Here is a 21,331-nt window from a genome sequence, read left to right on the forward strand (position 1 = left end):
TAGATTATACCTACTTCCTGATACGGTTCCAAGATAGTATCACTGGGGAAAAGTGAATTTCTATAATTACAAATTAAGATAAAAATAATTTTATAATCAAACACTTTTATTTGAAGCTCACTGTTATATGACATTAAGTTAAAACTGAGTTCAACTTCAGTTCAACACTCAAACTTTAGGGGGAAAATAATGGCTTAAATCTTACCTCATAGGGCTTCCCTGGTGGCGCAGTGGTTGAGAATCTGCCTGCCAATGCAGGGGACACAGGTTCGAGCCTTGGTCTGGGAAGATCCCACATGCCGCAGAGCAGCTAGGCCCGTGAGCCACAATTACTGAGCCTGCGCGTCTGGAGCCTGTGCTCCGCAACAAGAGAGGCCATGACAGTGAGAGGCCCGCGCACTGCAATGAAGAGTGGCCCCCGCTTGCCACAACTAGAGAAAGCCCTCGCACAGAAACGAAGACCCAACACAGCCATAAATAAAATAAATAAATAAATAAAAATAAAAATATATATTAAAAAAAAAAAAAAAAAAAAACTTACCTCATAAAGGAAATTTCATTTGTGAACCATCTAATGTCATACCTAAAATAAGGCTCCAATTGTCTGATAATTAATATTAAAAACTCATACCTCTGTAATTACTTTCAGCCTAGCAATTGCAAGGATATTCTCATAATACCAGAAGTACCAGAAGTAGAATTTACCCTACAGGCATTTGGGAAAATGCCAAGTGACTAGACTGGACTGTTACATAATTGTTCCTGAGATTGAAGATGGACAAGCTCTAAATATATGTCTTATCATTGTTTCTGTATTTCCCAATAACCTTCCTCATCAGCATGTTAAGAGAAAACTTCACTCACCATGTGGTTCAAAAGACAAATAAATTACATTCTTTGGGAACCTCTCTCCAGATTTGCTAACTTTCTGAGAGTGACAATAAATTTAAAAGATTCAAATTAAAAAAAAAAAACAACTTAAGCCAGCCTTGGTCAAAATAAAATGACACCTTTAAAGTGACACTGTACCAAAAGTGCAAGCAACAACAAAAAAATAAACAGGACATCAGCACAATTAAAACTATTGTGTGTTAAAAAATACCATGAGGATAGTGAAAAGATAATGCATAGAATGGGAGAAAATTGTTGTAAATCATGTATCTGATAAGGGACTTGTATCTAGGATATATAAAGAGTCATTACAACTTAATAAAAAAATTAAAATTGTCAAGGGATCTAAATAGGCATTTATGCAAAGAAGATACACAAATGATAATAAGCACATGAAAAGTTCAGTAACTTTGGTAGAGTGTGGGAATTTCTCAAATGGTTGAACACAGAGTTAGCCATAGGACACAACAATCCTCCTCCTACGTTTATACCCAAGAGAAATGAAAACATATTCACACGAAAATCTGTATACCAATGTTCACAGCAACATTGTTCATAATAACCAAATTGTAGAAATAACCCAAATGCCTATCAACTTATGAATGGTTAAATAACATGTCATATCTATATAATGAATTATTACACAGCAGTAAAAAAAAGGAATCAAGTACTGATACACGTTACAATGTAAAAGAACCTTGAAACCATTATGCTAAGTAAAAGAAGCCATTAAGTTGTACCCTTTAAATGAGTGAATGGTATGATCTTTAAACTATCTCTCAATAAAGCTATTTAAAGTATATGTATTCATATATACTTCATATTTGTGTTGCTGTTTTAAATGGCACTTCACTTTGAATTATGAGTATATTTGTGCTCGTTTATAAAATGCATGTGTACTTTGTATATTCATTATATCCAGATTGTATCATGATTTGAATTTTTATTGTAATGATATACTTAGTGAGTGCTTTAATATTGGAATAAGAGGTTTTACAATACGTAAATATTTCTTAGCTTGTATCCTTTGTTTCACAATTTTGATGCATCTGAGAAAAATTTTAAGTTCAAATTGCTTAGAGCAAAATTTCCACTTCACTATAGACCACTGTAAAGAGGAGGCCCTTGACATCCTTCCTTCCTATCTAATATTTCACCACCTTGCCATTATGTGCCTCAAGATTCCCAAAACACATCTCATAGTTGCCTATCATCCTATAAATGGTGGCCACTCCAAAAGACCACTAACTCTGTGCCCATCCTTCCCCTTCAGCAGTCCACCCCCATGGAGTTCAGGCTCCTAATTGTGTCTCTTTATCTCACTAGCTTCCAAGTCCAGAAAATCACTCATGGTTATCTATCAGCAAAATGTCTATCCTTACTCTACTCTGAACTTTCCATTTATGTTTAGTTTATCTCCAACTCGAATCTCCCTTGAATCTTTTCTGTTTTTTCCCCATAGTAGTGTATCTGGAGATGAGGAAGCACTGTCCCTCTACATTACAATCATTTACAGACCCACACATCACCCCTTTCAAGTTGCTTGAAAGTTTGACCTCCCGGGTCACTGCCACTCCGGCATTACTCATATCTTAATTTTTGGTCATTGAAATATTCTCTATATGATCCTTACAACACTCTGGCTTCTCAATCTTTTGAAACCCATTCCTCCAATAAACTTGCCTTTCTCTCTGCCTCAACTACTCAAGCTTCTGTTCATTCCCTGTCTTATCATCATAAATACAAACCTTCCTTTAACACAATTGCAAGCACCTCACGCTGAGCACCATCTCTCATCCTTCATGCTACCCCCATCTAGTACTCCACCTCCATCAACCCCTCTACCTTGACGTAACTTCCCACCAATTTAACTGAACTGTCCCTCACCCTCCTCTGGTTTTTATTTCCCTACCCTCAATTGTCCTTTTGTGTATATCTTAACTCCTTGCCCTTTCTTTATCTTACTTCCTTGACTAGGTTTCTTTAACTTAAAGACAACACACCTAACAGAAACATTTTCTTCGTAAAGAAAGAATTTCCTGAGGCTAAGATATCCAGATATCAAACAACTCGAGACAAGCTTTAGAGATTTATATAATGTCTCCCCCATCTGACTGCAACACTCTTCAAAGATAAGGGGATACGTAAGTCACTCACTTCCCCAGATCGTGACCTTTGCCTGAGCAGTTCAGTTTTTGGCCCACTGAATTCCAAGTGAATCTCACAATGTCTAATTCTCCATTCATTCAAGTGATATGTACTGATGCCTTTCATTTAACCAAGCCCTCATTTAGGTGCTAGAAATACAACAATATAGAAAACCAGTATGTTTCGATGTCTTCTGAAGTTTAAGTCTTACCACAAGGAGAAAATTAAAATTAAATATATTAAATAGTAAGATAGTTTAAGATGGTGATAAATACTATGAAGAAAAAAAAAATCAAGGCAATGTGAATGAGAGAACGGGTTGGTAATTGGAGCAGACAGAAGAGTCAGGAAAAACTTTTCTGAGCAGTTCAGATTTTAGTTGACACTCAAAAGACATGAGGGAGCTAGACATACAGGTTTTGCCAGGAGTGCTCCTGGGTAGGCAACAGTACTACTGGGACTGGGGAAAAATCCACATGCTCAACGGCCAGAAGGAAGACCAGCCTGACTGCAGCAGGATAAAACCAGAGGAAAATGACAATGGTCATAAGCCTGTATGTTGCCATTATTACTATGTGAGGTAAAGCCAGAGAGAAAGATATTTCTCAAGATATACATATACATCTATGATTTTCTTTTCAAATGAGACTTGTCTTTCTATTCAAACCTGAGCTGTAATTGTTTCCACTGAGAAAACTAATAAAATATCTGATTCCCTTCACTTTAAGCAATTTACCAAGCTCTTTGCCTGGTTTTCAAGTTCCTGTATGAACTTTTATTATTCTCCTGAGATTATATAGGAGTTATTCCCAGATACTGACAATATTCTTTCAACTTATTTTCCTTTGATTAAAGTTTCTCTTTACACTTCTAATGGAGTTCTACCATTTCAAATACTGAATCTTTCTAACAAGCTTAATCTGTTATTACTTTTTCCTAGGAAATATCATATAATTCGTATTTTTTCATGGCACTTTATTTGTAAGTACTGGCTCAAATATGATAGAAAGTATCATTTCATCCGTCTTGTAAATCCAGGAATTTGTTTTCTCGATATGTTTTTGTTATTGAAAGTAATCTTTTCTCTTCATTGTATAAGTGAGCTATTATAATGTGAAAAGAAATTCAAGCAATACAGAGAAATATAACAAAGAAAGTAAACATCATCCTAAATCACATTACTATATAGTAGGAAGATTTTCACTGGGTATGTGTATTTACAAAATGAGAACATACTTCGCATGAGGTATTTTCATTCAACATATATAACAGGCATCTTTCCAAATCATTAAATATAGAGTGCCATAACCATTTTAACAGCTATAAACTGCAGCTGTGATAACTAAACTCCATGTATATGATATATTATGTATATAATCATTCTAAGTTCCTAGAAGTTCTTTGGTTTCATCAAAACTAACTACTAATACTTAAGGTGCACATTCACCTGCAATGGCTACCAGAATATATGGATTAATTTGCACCCCAGCGACAGTACCTAGAATCTATCTGAACTTTCTTTTCGAAATTTGGCTATTTAAAGTCCTTAAGTACTTGTATTACTTGCCAATTTATAACATACAAACTGTGTGTTAATTTTGTTAGGCATGCTTTTGATTACTAACGAAGTTGAGTAACTTTCCATGAATTTATCATATATATTTTTATTTTTTAATATAAATGCTTAATATCTTTGCCTTTTTTCAGTTTTAATATTTTTTATTTTTATAAATTCTTTTATGTTGGGAGTAGGATTTTTCTCATATCTTATGCAAGTATCTTGCTAGTTTTTAATGTGGCTTATCAATTTTTTATTAATTTCTTATGTTTTAACTTTTAACTTATTTGTGTTTAATCAAAACTAGTTTTGTCACATACATTGTTATAGAATTTTGAAATTTAAATATAATAAAAATGATAACTTTGTCAACATTTTGTCTAATAAATTGCTTTAGTTTTTGCATCCACTTGGTAGTAAAATGAACCAAGACTTATTTTGACAAAAATAAAAATAAAATAAAGATGTGTGGTACAACTAGAAGTGGGGGAGACTATGGATTAAGTTTCTCAGAAAATAGGAGTCTTCCCCTTACTTTAGTAATTAAAGTTTTGTTCTTTATTTCAAGTTGTTTTAGTTCAACTTGATTGTGAGGACAACAGAAGGATGCCTGTAAATGTACTTTTACAAAATCATCTGTCTTAACAGTCCTTATGTACAGGATGATATATCACACTCTTCACAATTTTTAATAAGCCATAATCAGTCAAAACAAATGCTGGCTGGCCTGGAGGAAGAGTCTTGGAGAACCACTGCTGGGAAAGGTCTCAATTCTTTAATGTTTGATGGTGGAAAGATCCTAGGGAGCTCACAGGAAAAACTGCATGACTAGGGTGGTCCAAAGTCGGGAAGAGGGAAGCCCTCACGGGGTCAGTGTGAGAGTATTTCAATATTTTACAAAGCACTAAAGATATCAGATATACTGAAACATACCTGCTGAATAACATATTTGTTTCTTCTCAATTTTCAAATTTCACAGAGATATAAAGCTAAAGTACTGCATTTTGCTTAAATTTGGAATTCAGCCCTCCTTTTCATATCAAATACATGATTCATGTGTTCCTATTTTGTTGTTAAATAATGACTACCTCATTTGTCTACTTTATTTTTAAGGATATTAAGTAATCAGTTCAAAGTGTTAACTTACCATTTATGAAAATGAAGAGTTACTAACATCCTTTTATTTTTCCCACATGTAAATATTAGTAACTTCTTTTACAAAAGAAAATCAGACTACAAGCCCTAGTAAGCAAACCACTGAGCTTGGCAAAATAACAAATGATTTAATTTTTAAAAACGCTCATTAGCTAAATAATATTCAGACATGTAAACCACAATAATCTAGTTTATTTCAAAGATTATGTGAATTAGTCAATAATAAATATACAACTTTGCTTAACATTTTGTGTGACTGATATGTTTAAATATAGCATAACTTAATTAAATTAATGGTCATTAAATATATCTAATATAGGTGCCTATTTTGTACCCAGGAACACAGAGTGTTTATCTCAACAACAGAGCCAAGCATACAGAAATATTTTCTTTCAATCAAATTATTTCTAATTATTGGGAAGAAACAAAAATTCACCTTTTTTAAACTCAAAATTTTGTCTAAGTCACTAAGAATAATTTTTTTAACTATTTGTGCTAATACCTAAAATAAAAAAAAGAATTCTCTTTAAAGTAATTACAGTTCTCTTTATATTTTTCCATCTAATATAAAATTTGATCTTCAAAGCAATCCTCTTGGGTAAGTACGACAGTTTTATTATCATCAGTTTTGAAATCAAAAGCATCTCCTAAGGTCAAACCTGGAAAATGACAGATAAAGAGCTGAATATATTCCATCTTCTTTCCCTGTGTTCTGTTAAATTCTCCTTTTATTTTAAGATATGCCTAATCTAAATAGTAAAAGTGGAAATCAGCTCAGTTTTTAAGTGAAATTCATTTCTTAATACCTAATTCTGACATTTTTCTTCATATTTTACATAATCTATAATTGAATCCAAATCAGCTACATATAGATTATGGGTTCAAGTAAAGCTCAATAATCTTTATAAGTTTCATTCTATTGATTTATAAGATAGTGATTATTATTATTACCTTACATGTCACTAAATGGTTACTTGTGTAAGTTTACCTTATTAAACCTATGCAATGTTTTAAAAATTGGACCTAGTACAAATTTCTTTATGTAACCTCAAAAAAATGCTTCCAGTAAGAATGGCTTTCAAAATAACAATTATGTAACTTTAAGAATCTGTTGATCACAGAGTTAAAATATTACATCTGGCAGGTACCTGTAACATTTGTCAGTTGTTAACACCTGCTCAAATTGCTATTACATAGGTATCACTTTAAATTCAGAGTTTGAAACTGCCGGGTCAGTTTTTCAACCTTTAAATCCTAAACTTTGATGGCCACTTTTCTTAAGGAAAAAAATTACATAAACTCATTGAATCTAAGGCAGCCTGTAAATGAGTCAGGGTTATTCCATACAACTTTTCTTCAATTTGATTTCACTTGTCGACTTTTCCCTCTTATCCTCCTTCTGGCATTCCTCTTTATAGTACAGACCAGTGATTTCTACTCTTAAATCTTAGCTGTCAACTTTTGACATAGCAAATAGTTTAATTAGGAAAAAAAAAAGGAATAAATATATTTAGAGCTTGCAACAAATACGGTTAATATCAAGAGGGTTTGGTCCGCTCCTTTTTTTCAAAAACAGAGCAATTTATTTCAATAGCCTTGAATGAAATTTATGTCCTAATGTCCCATCTATGATTAAAGTATGATAATTATCTACACTGCTTATGAATTTGTATTTAGGCTAGTATTAGCTAAAATAAATGAACTTTGCCTGCATTCATGAAATATTTCTATGATGATCTCACTCAGTTGGCAGACAACCCTCTTGGAGTAAGTGGATTTTGATCCCCGTGACCTCTACGATTGCCTGCAAGCCTGCCGAACCCAGTCTGGAGGTGAGGTAAGACATACTCGACAGATATCCATGCAACTACTAGAAACTGCAGCAAGGCACCTCCTCCAAAAACAGAAAGTCTTAAACAGAAAACAGGAAGGTGACAGCACAATAAAACAAAGTATCATTTGGCTGCCAGCTACTAGACACTGAGCAAAACCCATTAAAAGTAAGTAAATGGATCATTCCTAATTCAGCTGGCCCCGACTGGTAACAGCTCCAGCTATTTGCCTATGTTCTCTCAGGACTCATTTCTGCTCCTCTGTGATCTGTTTTGTTTTAGGGAGGCTGGTATCCCAAAACCATATTTCCAAAGCTCTCTTGCCAGCGGCCTTTGGGCTGTGAATGGGAGGCACTGGTAGAAGCAAACACAGAGAGAAATGGCTCTTCCGTTGCTTCTGTTGGTTGCTAATCTAACTGGATGCAGACTTCTACAGTGACAGGGTTTTCTGTCCATTTAACACATTAAAACTCTTTTCCCTTGTCTCTGGCCTCCTTCATTTCTGCTGAGAAGTCATCCACTGCTCTTGTAACTGTTCTATGGTATGTCACATGCCTATTTTTTCTGGCTACTTTTAATGGGTTTTCATTTGTTTGTTTCTTTTCAGCTGTTTAAACATGATGTGTTCAGATGTAATTTTTTTTTTTTTTTTTTTTGCATTTATCCTGCTTCAGGTTTCATTGAGTTTCCTGGATGAGTAAGTTGAAGTTTTCACCAGTTTTCAAAAATTCTCAGCCAGTATCACTTCAGATAATTTTTTCCTACCTCACTCACTGCCTCCTCTCCTTTTGGGACTCCAATTACTCTTACTAAGACTAGTTGATATTATCCTACAGGTGCCAAATGCTCTTTCATTTCATTTCTTTGTTTTTTTCCTATCTGTGATTCAATTTGGATCATTTCTACTGACCTTTCATCACATTCATTGATTCTTTTGAGATTGCTTTTAGTGTATCCAGTGAATTCTTCATTTCTGATATTGTATTTTTCACTTTTAGCATTTCCTTCTGTTTTTTTTAATAATTTCCATCTCTCTCTAATGAAATTTCCTATGTGCTAACGGCTGCCCACTTTTTCAACTAGGTCAGAGTTTTTTTCAAGGTCTCTGTCTCAGAGGGGGAAAAAAAAGAAACAGCATCTGGACTTTCTGGAGCTTTTCTTGGTCTCCTGATACACTTTTATTTATCATTTCCCATTTTATCAAGTGTCACATGTCCTGATTCCCAGCATATCCTATAATATTTTAAAATTTTATACCAGACATAATATTTTAACAGAGTATAGACCAGTGGCTGGGAAACTTTTTCTGTAAAGCATCAAATAGTAAATAGGCTTTACAGGTCATGTAGTTTCTATATTATTGTACTAATTAACTTTACTATTACAGCCCAAAAACAACCACAGGTAGTATGCAAATGAATGAGTGGCTAGATCTGAATAACTCTTTCTAGACACAGATTTGAATTTTATTTTTCAGGTCTCATAAAACACTTTTTTAATATATAATTATGTAAAAACACTTCTTAGCCAACAGGCGATACTAAAATTTTGCACACAAGCCATAGTTTATTGATCCCTGGTACAGATTAATAAAAATAGTATTTACCCACTCAAGAAGACACGTTCTTTCTTCCCTCAGGCTGCTCATGTGGGAGCTGAATCAATCCAGTATTTGAAGTGGATCTTGACTTTGCTGCAACTTTTGTAAGACTACAAGGACACTAAAGGTTTCAAATACTTTGAAGATGGGATCAAGATTTTCCCTTAAGGAATCTGGAATTCTAATATAAGGAAGACTGCAGCAATTCCTTGTTTTTCAGCCTACCTGTAGCTTTCCAATCTGTGGGACATTTTCTTTTCTTTATAGTGTGACTGCAGGTCTTTGGGTTGTTGGGGATTTCTCCATGCTTCCCATTTCCCTGTACCACAAACCTACTCGCAGACTATAGAGGGCCACTGCAGTGCACTTGCTGGAGGCCCAGAGCGCCATGAAGGGAGTTCTTTCATTTCTCCTGAACCAACTCCAGCTTCTGGATTTACTATCCCTCTCCACTCAGCAAAGGCCTGTGGGAAAGTGTTGATAGCAAGCAATGCAGACTGACTCTGAGGGTGGAGGTCCTTGGTGTTCTAATGCATCATACAAGGCCATGGGCATCTGTAAAAGCTTATTAAAATTACTGTTAGTTTCTGCTTAACTCCATCTAGGGTGTTTGCTCCTATTCTCCCATTCTGCCAGGATGAAAGCAGTTACAGATCTCTTCTCTTCTGAGAAGTCTTGTTAATTACTAGAATTTTGTTATTTTAAGTTTCTAAATCTAATATATTTTTTAAAACTATGATTTTCCCTCCCTCCCTTCCTTCGTTCCTTCCTTCTTTTTACCCAGCTTCTTCTCTTGTATAGAGTGGGCGTGATAATCTTTTGCAACTTTCTACATCTCAACAATAAGCGAAAGTCCACATTTACTGGTTTTAATCAGAGTGTAAATCAGACATACATTTTTAGTCAGTACTGGTTGAAGTATGAGCAAATGCATAAGGAGGCACTGGATTTAATAGAGAACACTAAGATGTGATCCAAAGTTGCAGCAAGAAGGATGAAGAGAAGTATGTGGATCAAAGACATATTATAATTCCTCAATTCCTGCTACACAATACATCATGTTCTTTTTTCAAGAAAAAAATTACAAAGCATGTTAGAAGAAGAAAAAAAACCATCTAATGAGACAAAGGAAGCATAGGTACCAGATTCACAAATGACACAGATCTTGGAATTACCAGATAGGGAATTTTACATTACTATGGTTAAGATGTTAAAGAATCTAATGAAAAATAAGACGATACTCAAGAAGAGATAGTTAATATAAGTGAGAAGATGGAAACTCTAAGAGGGAATCAAAAGAAAATTAGAAATCAAAAACACTGTAACATACATGAAGAATGCCTTTGGGACTTCCCTGGTGGTCCACTGGTTAAGACTGTGCTTCCACTGCCGGGGGCGAGGGTTCCATTCCTGGTCAGGGAACTAAGATCCCGCGTGCCGCAGGGTGTGGCCAAAAGTTAAAAAAAAAAAAAAAAAAGAATGCCTTTGATTGGGCTTATCAATAGACTGGACATGGCCAAGAGAAGAATCACAGCTTAGAGACAGGTGACTAGAAACTTCCAAATTTGAAATGCAGAGGGAAAAGGAATGAAAAACTGGAGCAGGATATCAAGAACCGTGAGACAATTACAGAAGATGTAACATATGCATAATGCACATATCAAAAGGAAAAAAAAAAGGAGAAGAAATATTTGAAGTAATAATAGCCAAGAATTTAAAATAATAATAATGGACACCTAGCAGGATAAACACCAAAAAACTACAGGTAGGCATATTATATTTAAACTACAGAAAACTAAAGACAAAGAATTTTTTTTTCCTTTAGATTTTTTTTTAGCATCTTTATTGGAGTATAATTGCTTTACAATGGTGTGTTAGCTTCTGCTGTATAACAAAGTGAATCAGCTATACATATACTTATATCCCCATATCTCCTCCCTCTTGCGTCTCCCCCTCCCACCCTCCCTATCCCACCCCTCTAGGTGGTCACAAAGCACCGAGCTGATCTCCCTGTGCTATGCGGCTGCTTCCCACTAGCTATCTATTTTACATTTGTTAGTGTAGATATGTCAATGCTACTCTCTCACTTCATCCCAGCTTACCCTTCCCCCTCCCCATGTCCTCAGGTCCATTCTCTACATCTGCGTCTTTATTCCTGCCCTGCCCTTACGTTCTTCAGAACCTTTTTTTTTTTTTAGATTCCATATATACGTGTTAGCATACGGTATTTATTTCTCTTGCTGACTTACTTCACTGTATGACAAGCTCTAGGTCCATCCACCTCACTACAAATAGCTCAATTTCATTTCTTTTTAGGGCTGAGTAATATTCCATTGTATATATGTGCCACAGCTTCTTTATCCATTCATCTGTCGATGGACACCTAGATTGCTTCCATGTCCTGGCTATTGTAAATAGTGCTGCAATGAACGTTGTGGCACATGACTCTTTTTGAATTATGGTTTTCTCAGGGTATATGCCCAGTAGTGGGATTGCTCGGTCATATGGTAGTTCTATTTTTAGTTTTTTAAGGAATCTCCATACTGTTCTCCATAGTGGCTGTATCAATTTACACTCCCACCAACAGTGCAAGAGGGTTCCCTTTTCTCTACACCCTCTCCAGCATTTAAAATTGTTTGTAGATTTTTTGATGACGGCTATTCTGACCAGTGTGAGGTGATACGTCATTGTAGTTTTGATTTGCATTTCTGTAATGATTAGTGATGTTGAGCATCCTTTCATGTGTTTGTTGGCAATCTGCGTATCTTCTTTGGAGAAATGTCTATTTAGAAGACAAAGAATCTTGAAAGAAGCCAGAGGGAAGCCACTAATGACTTGAAAGAAGCCATTAGTGAGGGGGGCATGGCAGGGGGGAAAACACTTACAGGGAAACAAAACTAAGAATTACATCAGACTTCTCATCAGAAACCATGCAAGCAGGAATAAAGTGGAGTGAAATATTTAATGTGTTGAATGAAAAAAATCTCACCAACCTAGAATTCTGTATCTAGTAAAAATAACCTTCAAAAATGAAGAAATAAAGAATTTATCAGACAAACAAAAGCTCTACAGATTTGTCACCAGTAGCCCTGCCTTACAAGGAATATTAAAAGAAGTTCTTCAACGAGAAGGAAAATGATACAGTTCAGAAACTCAGATAATTCATTCATATGAAATTCCAGAAAAGGCAATATTTTAGGGATAGAGAACAAATCAGTGGCTTCTAGTAGCTGAATGCCAAGAAGGTAAGAATGGGATTGATGACAAAGGGGCCTTAGAGAACTTTTGGGGAAGATTACTCTGTGCACTGACTGCTGTCATGGTTACATGACTGCAGGCATTTATCAGAATGTGTATAATGTGTAAAAAGGTTGAATATTGCATGTCTGTAAATATTATCTCAATAAACCTTATTTTAACACGGGTTTTTTACTCTGATACTAAACTTGTAAGTGTTCTAATATTTTGAAATAACTAATTATCTAAATATTAGGTAGTATAATAGAATAACTCCAAAATAAAAACTTAAATTATGTCCAAATGTATCCAAATCTATGGTTAAAACTTGTTTGTGGATAATACTTGTACTCCTCAAGAATCAAATACAGGGAGTTAAAATTTCTTTTCCAGAAACCTAGATATTTTAACATTTAAGGATGAGATTGATTTTAAACAAGTTTTAAACTTATTTGTGAAATTGTCTTTTAAAACCCACTTTAAAGCTTGTTTGGAAATATTTACAATCAAGTAGTAATGTGTCATACCACATTTTCCCCTAAAAGCCATTAAATTGTAATGCTCTATGTCTTAATGCTTCACAAACATTATTGATTTTTTTCTGAATCTTTAGGTTTAGCTTGAGTCAGGCCTTAAAAGACCAATATCCTTATTTTTAAGCATATTTATTAAACTGAAATGATTCTTGCAATGGGAGAGGGGGAATTTATATTTCTTACTTCAAAATATTAAATATTTGGTCTAATATCTTAAGTCATTAATTCCAAATAGCTCAATAAATTCATGACACTAAACACTAAAAAGAAAAAATATTAGTTATATTTTTTTCCTAAATACCAAGTGTTTATGTTATGGATTATTAAAGATTTTAGTTAATTTAGCTTCTAAACACCTTCCACTTGATAGTCAACATTATAATTTAAAATTGTTTTATAAAGTTTTCTTAGCAGTTATTCAGAAAAACCCCAAGGCAAGTCAGACTTATTACTCCATTTTATGGATTAGGAAATTTACCACAAGCAGAAAAATGCCTTAATAGTGATTCAATGGTAGAATAAATTACTAAACTCAAGCCCTCAGGCATTGCTTATTTCATTATGCAGCAAAATCTCTATTTGCTTACATTTTGCATGGAATAAATTTAGATAATGTATCCTGCTAGGTATAAATTAGTTTAAGGAAACATTCATTATCAGAATAAACACTAATCACTGTTTAAAAAAATGAATAAATAAATCTCTATACTAAAATAGTTTATCAAGAGATAGATTGCTACAGGATTTGAGAAATTTTAGAGTTTCTCCCTTAATTTTAAGAGGGGGGGAAGCTACGTTACTCCAAATTAAAAGACAAAAACACTAGTAAACAGCAATGCCCAGACTGAAATCCCAAGAGAATCTCTAATACAGCAGTTAACATAATCTGCTTTAAGAATTACTATTTGGATTTTGTGGTAGATAAAAGTAATTTAACGTTTAGAATTATAGGGAAAGGTAGGTAATTAACATACCTATAACCTTGTCATAGACACTGCGAAAAAAATTTAAATCCATTTTTAAGTAAATATTTTTAAATGAGTAGAAAATAAGTAAAGTTATACAAAAGAAACCCAGATGCCAGTTCTTAAAGCTTATCTTTATCCACATACTGTTATATGTCTATAAAGTTAAAGAAAGACACAACTTATGTGCACTGGGGCCAAAATCAAGTCTCTGTTTGTAACTTTTGCAGGCTCTCAACGTTCTTGAGCAATCTGGCTACTTTTCTTTAGTATCTCCCTTGTTGATTCTCCAGTCTTTTTAAAACTTTATTTCCATCATTCCTCAAGCCAAACCCTATCTCTCACCTCCTCTCATAGAAGATGAGAACATCCACCTGATCTTCCTCATTGCCCAGACCAGAAAATCGAAGTATTAGCCATCAGAGCCTACAGTTATCTCCTGTTCTCCAGTCCAAAATGTCAATGCTACAAATCCTTCTCCACTGAAGGCTTAATTCTTGTACCAGTGCTTTCCACACACTCCACTGCATCGCCACAGGGAGTACAACTCTTCAGTATCCTCTGTTCTATGAGAACATGATTTCCAGTCGTAACTAAATATAAAAATAAAATGTCCCACCACTCTACTTTCAGTATGTTATCATCATCTCTCTTTCCCTTAAACTTCCTGTAAGATTTGCTTCAGAAAGTCAGAGTTTTTGATTGTAAGCAACAGAGATCAATTCTGGCTGTTTTATGCAAAATTAAGAAGTCCTGGAAAGAAATAGAGAGCTTTCAGAATTGAGAAAAGGCGGAGGCCCTGTAAAGTAAGTAGCGGAAGTAATTTGTCCAGCACATCAGCTCTCCTCCTCGTGGCCACGCTGACTAGACCCCTCTCTTGGCCATGGGTGAAGGCTTCATTCCTCTTGGTAAAATGCATTTTTAAACACTCTTTCTTTGGTGTCATGTGCATCAGTTCCCTGAACAGGAACTTGTTCCTGTTATCTCTCTGTTTAAGATAATTTTATTTATTATCTCTGTTTAAGATAACGGTTTCCTTCTTTCTGGCTCTACTGTGAATGCACAAATAAATGTCCCCATAACTTCGAGCCCACAGTCCCATAATGACTTTGTCACTAATCCCTTTCACTCCAGTCTAGTTTTTTTAAAACCATATTCCATGTAGCTGCCAATGCTCTTTTAAAACTGCACATCAGATGGAGTAAAACTTGTTTAAAACTTCTGAGAGGCTCCCTATTTACCTGCTGGGTGAAACAGCTATTTTCTAACTACAAGGACGCTCATCATCCGGATAGCATCTATTCCATGAAGCATCACTTCATGCCACTCTTTCTTTTATAGTTAACCCTATGGTAAAATTAAGTTGAGACTAGATTTGTGCAAATACCCTGACACTCTCCTCTTATCTCCTAGACTTTATCAACTCCATCCCTACTCATCCTTTTAAGAGTTCTACCAGGATGCCTCCCCTGACCATGCCTGCCCCAGTCAGAGTTCCTCAATCGTCTCAAAGTGTCTGTGCGTATACCTATCATCCTGATTTATACTTTGTATTATAGATAATAACATTTACCTATTTGGGATCTCCCATAATCAGACTCTCAAATCAGTCTTATTTATTTTTGTACTCTCACATACAAATTGATGACTCTCATACAGCCAATGAACAGTGTGTTTAACAATTAACCTGAATTAACAATACACTTTTTTAGGGTGTCCTGATGCTAAATCTACATGTTGCCCTTCATTTACCCTTTCAAGTTCCAAATCCTTATTTTCGGTTGCCTTAAAGGAATATTTATCAGTAATTCTCACCTCAAGGTCTGTGTTCTTACCATCACTAACCTCATAGAGTATTTTTCCCCAGGTACCCACAAAACTCCCTCACTTCCTTCCAAACTCTGCTCAACATTTTCTTCAGCACAGCGGCCTTCTTTGAGTCTCTACATAAAATACCATTCTTCACCTCTTTCTATCCCTTTTAAGTGCCCATTTTTTCTTCATAATAATCACCACCACTAATTATTTTTTATTTATTTGTTTATTATCTCTCTCTTCTCAGAGTGTAAGCTCCATGTAAATAAGAATTTGTTTCTTTTGAGGGGGGATGTCATATATTCAGTTTTACTAACCATGTTTGTGAAAACATACTCTTAAATATTAAAAGAAAGGAGGAGAAAGTGACAAGCCTTCCCTAATTGTCTTTTATGCTATACTCTATATAACACTTTCCATCAGGATTTTGAAATGAGATGTTGTATACTTGCCCAACATCTAACCCCCAGTACTGCTGAATGCATCCATCAGTGTGCCAAAGAGATCTCAAACATATGCAGGTCTGAAGTTTAACTACATTTGCTCCTCTCCTCACTTTCAAATGAACCTACCCCCCTCTTGCCACCCTTCTGTCTCTCTAGTGTCAACATTATTCTTCATGGCACCCAGATGGAAACCCTGGAGGATGTCCATGCTGGTTGTTTCTCATCACCATAGATGGACATTGTCTCTCAACAAAGCAATGCCACCCTCTAGTGATATGTGGCTGAAAGATGTTCTTCATGATCCTTTTGCCAAACAGCACTATTCTTTTACAAGTGTGAGAAGAGAAAGTACCTATCCCCCTGCAAATAAATACAGTTTTTAATTCTCTTGTAATCCACTGGCCTTAATAGTTAAACTTCCGGTCAACCAATACATTGATCCCCTTCAGAGGAAGAGGCTGGCAGGTAACCCAAGTAGTCACTGGCTGCCCACCTTATAAGATGACCTTTATAACTGTCATTGTCCCTTTATTTTTTCTTCTGGGAGGGGTGAGGATTGCTATTGTGCTTTAGCTTTCGTAAGTCTCTGAAATAGAACAGGATATTAACTTTAAGGCCACGCTGCAACCTAGACCGAAAAAGAAAATGTCTTCTGTCTCTGCCAGATTATCTAATGACACTCATCAAAATGCCTACAATGAGTTCAAACTAAACAGAAAGGATGACCCAGATTTAAACACAAACACTTTCCCATTATATCCCCCAATGGAATTAATACTTAAAAATCCAAATATTTGCTCCTTTAAGTTCTTATTCAATTAACTCATAGCTAAATTATTCCCAGTCAGATGCCTGGCAAAAGGGGAAACTTTTTTCAGCAAATAAAGCATTTAGAACAGTAGCCAGCACATGATAGATATTCAGTCATTATTAGGTCATATTAAGCACCTTATTAATAGTAGAAATTTTCCTTTTTCAAAGTTCTAAAAGTCACTAGGGAGCATAATAGAGTGCCATGATTGTATCAGTCAGAACGGGCCACGTTAGACTGCAGTGATGAACACCCCCAGCATCTCAGTGGCTGATACAAAGTATTATGTCTTACTCATTACATGTCCAAGCCCTGCAGCTCTTCCATGTTGTCTTAATATACTTTGCATGCAAAGAGTGAACTATTGTAAATAACACAATCTCTCATAGCTCTAACCATGAAAATTAGAAAATTCAAAAATTCACATATTTATGTTAAAAAGACAAAAATGGGGGAAAGGATCATCTTGTCATGGACCAGGATCAATGCTAGGTTTTCTATATTTTCATTTTTAATTTTCACACTGTGGAGTAGCTAATATTTATTTCCATCTTACAGATGAGAAAACTGAAGTCCAGTCATGCATTACAGACAGTTTTACAACCTTACATAGTATAAGATACTTAAACTGAATCTGAGTCGGCAAAGTGGTACCAACTAACTAAATACAGGTACCATTCCAAACACGCCTATAAAAATCATAAATATCTGCAGATTCATATTTAGATCTACCAATATCCCAAGGTACAGTAAACACAATATTTAAGAATTTCAATGAGACATTTTACATGTTTAAAAAATCTGGTTATATCCTACTTCTCTTTTTCTCCTGTACCACTGCCTCTTCCTTTGGTTTCTCCTCAAAACACGCTGAACTAAATCGGAAGATTAGCAGAAACGCAGAATTTCTCCTTGTTAGCTGATGCACAGCACAGAAGACAGCCCGAGAAAGCATTAGGCAGGGGAGTGGTTTTCTAGGGTTTTAGGACACAGAGTTACTCTAAGAACACGGAGCAAAGATTTCAGGAATGGAAACCACAAAGTTTCAGCCATTCTGACACACAGGTTTCAGCAAAACAGAATACTCATTGGTATCAGCCATGAGAGAAAGGCCCTCCCAGCAATCTCCTAGGAAAAATTCAAGTAGTTATTTTTCTGTATGTTAGCTTCGAATTTGGACTCAGGTGGGTTTTCCAGCAAAGGTAGACAACGTCTGCAAAACCCTGCAATAAGAACAGGAGGACTCTGCCCTGGATTCTCTCACATCTGACTTTCTGGTCTTCAAATATTTTCCTTAGAATTGTGAAAATTAAAAAAACTATTTGTTCAAAATACTTATTTTTGAAAAATGTGTATTTCAAACAAAATATTAATTGGTTTTATTAGTTTTTTATGTATTCTATGTACACTGCCAAAGACTGTTAATCCAATTTGTGTAAATAAGGAAACTATCAAAGTCACAGTAATAGTGATGGAAAAATGAAGGTCAAGGTCACTGCTTAGAATTTAAGTTTATCTGACGACCAATTCAGTTCCCTTTCCGATATATCCATTGAATCTTTTGATTTGGTTAAAAATCAGAACAACCTAAATAGCTGATTATTGGGCTTCCCTGGTGGCACAGTGGTTAAGAATCCACCTGCCAATGCAGGGGACACGGGTTCGAGCCCTGGTCCGGGAAGATCCCACATGCCGCAGAGCAACTAAGCCCGTGCGCCACAACTACTGAGCCTGCGCTCTAGAGCCTGAGAGCCACAACTATTGAAGCCCACGCGCTCTACAGCCTGTGCTCCACAACAAGAGAAGCCACCGCAATGAGAAGCCTGCGCACCGCAAGGAAGAGTAGCCGCCACGCGCGGCAACTATAGAAAGCCCACGCACAGCAACGAAGACACAACGCAGCCAAAAATAATTAAATAAATAGCTGATTATTATCTAAAGTTAAAGTTAGATATATGCTTACATGTTTTACAAAGCTTCTAAAAGATGAATAGCAATTGACTATTTTAATAAATGTCAACGAATTTCAAAGCTATAGATTTAGTCTGACATTTCTGAAAATATGCATACAGTTGTATAGTAAAATTTTTCATGATATTGTATATTATATTTTGCCCTCTACAATATCAGTGGGCTGACACAATCATGCTTTTGATAGAATTTCAATATCAGAGGACCAAAATCTGTTTACTGGTTGCTTGGTTTTACACAAGTGTGTTTCTTCTTTCCATATTCCATTAAGGATTTGTTTTTATTTTCTTAAAAGAGCAACTTTTCTGTCTGTGTTTGTTCTTGCTCTTTCTGTTGTTGCTTTTATGCCAGAGGTTGTCCTTTTTACCAGATTCCATAAAAGAATTACTTTCATTTTTATAAAGAGTTAGTTTTATTCTATAAACATGGCAGGGATGTTTTTGTTGTCGTCAATTCCATGGACTTTGAGTAGTACATCTGCTTTCATGCCATAAATCCTAAGATTAAATCGCAGTTTCCTCCCAAGTGAGATGAAATGGGTTTGAATTGGACCCTGGAAAAGAAAACTGCTGTGCTATTTGTTACAGCTGGCCAACTTTGCTCAAGTGAAGCGACAGGGATGTGTTGAAAACCAGGCTGTTTCCATAAGGCCATTATAAAGCTCACTTGTGGAACTGCCAGCGGAAAATTTCAAAGAATCTGCCCATGGAGCGTGGATGTTTCAGTACAACTAAAGTAGCAATCATCTAGCCACAGCTAAGCGTAGCAAAATTTGTAATCTGAAAGAAATTTTCAGGATTTTGACATAAGTTATGTTGGTTATAAATTTTGAATAGTCTTCTTTTAATTCTATTGCTTACTGCCAGAGTAACACAGAGAGAACTTTATTTTTTTAAAACTTTACATTATAAGGAGGCAAATGTGTCTGCAAATAGGTTTATTTTTTGACAATCATTGGGAGGGAATAAGGGAAGCGGGAAACATGAGTCACTATAAAAAAAAAGAAACAATTAATTATTCAGAAATTCTTCTTGGAAAGCTTTCATTCTGTGGCACCAAAAAAATTAACATTTTCTCCATACTCATTGATATTTACTTTGTCCCAAACACTAAAATAATCAAAATGTAAGTTCACAGTAAAAACAGTTTGGGAATTTATAGTAAAATAATAGGCTATTAATTTGGATGTGTCAATTCATAACCATTGTATTTCACTGGAGGGACTTGAAAGTTTCCTTAATGGTAACATTCATTTAAATGCCTTTATTATTGACTGTTGTAGCTATATTCATAGTTAAGATACCATGAAGACCTCATCCTTGATCAAAAGGTCACATTTTTGAGAAATAAAGTCAACAGGTGAATGTTTAAGAAATTACTGTCTATCATTAAATGAGCACTCTTTCACAAAGCTCTAACTACAAAATTACAAGCAAAGTTTTCTATGTTGCATCTACTTTACTGCTTTTTTATAAATCCCTCCCAGCACATTGTTCTTTGCCTTTTAGTTCACTGTTTATAGTAACTAAGCAAGTAGGAAAAAAAGGCAGCTAGTGCTGTGAGCAGATGGCTAGCACTGTCCCCTCCATGTGACTCCTGCTAACACTGAAGTCTGCTCACGACTACATGGTAAATAGTGTTTATGAGATGTGGGATCATTAGCCCTTTAGCCCCTTCATTAGCTCTTTGACTCCCACGGTTCAGCATTAATAAAACCATAACTTCCCATTCCTGAGGCCTCGGTACTACTCCAGCGGTTCCCTAGTAATGGTGTGTGTGTTTCCTGCAGCTCCAGTACAGAGCTTTGTACTGCATGCCCCTAGCATCAACCTCACACAGTCTTCGACACACACTGCTAAAGTTCTGCAATGAGCTGTGCTTATTAGACCCCACCAGGATGGCGAGCTTCTTAGAATAATTAGCTCCCCTGAGAACAATGGCAGCCTTCACAGCTGGAAAGCTAGAAGAAATTTATTCTGAAGTATGGGAGGCACTGAAAAGGCAAATGTAATTAAATTTCTCTTTTACTTTCTTTCTTTCATTTGTGTCTATATTTTATTTTAGTTTTTTGTTTGTTTGTTTTTACTTTTCATCTCCATCTTGATTAGCAAAGCCTAACTAAAAATTTGGTAATTACAAATACTACCTTGCTGAAGGTCCTGTCTTTAAGTGCTATATGACTTTAACCTTGCTTTTCTCTTTTAGGGCAAGCTCAGTAGATAAATATTATACACACACATACACAAGACTTGTGAAAAAGCAGAGTTGTTTAGAATCTTCACTACATAGACAAAATGCTTGAATGGACTCTGATTTTTACATAGGGCAACTCTCTGTCATTTCCACTGAAGCATGGTCTTGACTTT

Source organism: Balaenoptera ricei, chromosome 1 (assembly GCF_028023285.1).
Source record: "Balaenoptera ricei isolate mBalRic1 chromosome 1, mBalRic1.hap2, whole genome shotgun sequence".
Classification (NCBI taxonomy): domain Eukaryota; kingdom Metazoa; phylum Chordata; class Mammalia; order Artiodactyla; family Balaenopteridae; genus Balaenoptera; species Balaenoptera ricei.